General features: G+C 45.8%; 1 pseudogene; it reads left to right on the forward strand.

Annotated features, from left to right (window-relative positions):
- The first annotated feature begins 277 nt into the window (after positions 1-277).
- On the forward strand, positions 278-613 carry LOC127183745 (ribosomal biogenesis factor-like; annotated as a pseudogene).
- Positions 614-1,885: the final 1,272 nt, after the last annotated feature.

A 1,885-nucleotide genomic window follows, 5' to 3' on the forward strand; every position in this document is an offset into this window, starting at 1 on the left:
TGCAGAGTCAAATACCCAGGGTTAATACTTAACAAGACAGACATTTGGGGGGGGGGGGGATATGATCTACACGTTGTACAGTGGGGACTCGGTGGCAGCATGATAATTGTGCTAAAAGAGTGACGACATTCCCCCTTCATCACATGGTATGAGGTCTTATTCCTTCAAGAAGTGTGAACATCCGGTGCGCTGAGATCGGGCATGTCGTCACTGGGAACCTGAGCTCCCCCCTTCCCCCGCCCCGCGTGAACTTCACAGAGTTGGCGAGGTGCTGATAATGGCCAAGAACGAATTAAAAGGGCAAAAGCCCAGAAATGTATTTCACATAGCCAGCCAAAAGCCTTCAGGGTTAAAAACAAGGCAAAGCCAGTTAGTGCTAATCTGAAGAAGATAAACCTTATGAATGATGAAAAAGTCAACAGAATGAACAGAGCTTTTGTAAATATACAGGAAGAACTTGCAAACTTTTCAAAAAGCCTTTCTCTTACTTCTGTGCAGAAAGAACTGAAGCGCCATGAGAGTGAACCAGCTAATGTTGACAAAGCGACAGGACTAATGGCTCAACTGTAATATAGTGACAATATATCACATTCCCCAAAGATCAATAAATTGAGTGCTTCATAAAGAAGAAGAAGAAGAAGAAGAAGAAGAAGAAGAAGAAGAAGAAGAAGAAGAAGAAGAAGAAGAGGAGGAGGAGGAGGAGGAGGAGGAGGAGGAGGAGAAGGAGGAGGAAGAGTGAACAGAAGGGTAAGTGTGTAGCACAGTCAGGAGAGGTCCACCAGTAGACAGGTTCTTACCCTGGATGCTGCCATGAGCCGTGTGAAGGTCCTCAGGGAGCTAGCTGAGTAGATGTAACGTGAGAGCCTCCCATTTGGGAGTCATGGAAGACCCACAAGGTGATGGACCAAAAGGCACAAGGGATGGTTGATATTACCTAAAACAGAAAGAAGAAAAGTAACCTGTTAATAAAAGAGACAAAACCACCTTAGCAGGGGTCTATCCAGGGACAGTGCCATCTGTACTGGAGAGCTCTGTTCATGTTCATGAAAATGGCCTTGGCAGCTGGGCGTGGTGGCACACGCCTTTATTCCCAGCACTCGGGAGGCAGAGGCAGGCGGATTGCTGTGAGTTCGAGGCTAAACTGGTCTACAAAGCGAGTCCAGGACAGCCAAGGCTACACAGAGAAACCTTGTCTCACAAAATCAAAAAAAAAAAAAAAAAAAGAAAAAGAAAAAAAAAAAAAGAAAGAAAGAAAGAGAAAATGGCCTTGACACACCAAGAGGAGAACAGTTCTGTTTGTCAGCTCTACTTAAGAGGCAGAGAGGGACAATGGTACTTTGGGCTCATGATTTTCTGACCTTCTTCAAGAAGTCTTCAAGTGACAAACTAGTGATTCGATGATATCTGGGAAATATTTACCTTTTTGTGTGGTGAAGTTAAACACTGGACCTCGTGGTAGCTTAAATGAGAAGCCCCCCCCCCATAGGGTCACATATTTGAATACTTGGTCCCCACTTGGTGTCACTGTCTGTGGAGCTGTGTGGCCTTGCTATAGGAAGAATGTCCCCACAGAGTGCCCCACTTCCAGACCTCTCTCTGTTTCATGGTCACAGTTGGGAATGTCATCTTTCTGCCGCCTGCTCTGGCCAAGGGCTGCCGTGCCTCCCCCATCACTCATGAGACTGACTTCCTGCTGGATACATTAAGAAGGGAGCTAGCTTCCTGCCACGGATGGGCTTGTCTCTCTCTGAGATTGAAAGATAAATAAGTACTTTCTTCTATAAGCTGATGTTGGTCACGGTGTTTTATCACAGCAACAGAAACATAACTCGCACAGACCTCATGCATGTGATGCAAGAGCTGGGCAACATTCCTAGAATATTCT

This window comes from Acomys russatus, chromosome 31, assembly GCF_903995435.1.
Source record: "Acomys russatus chromosome 31, mAcoRus1.1, whole genome shotgun sequence".
Classification (NCBI taxonomy): Eukaryota; Metazoa; Chordata; class Mammalia; order Rodentia; family Muridae; genus Acomys; species Acomys russatus.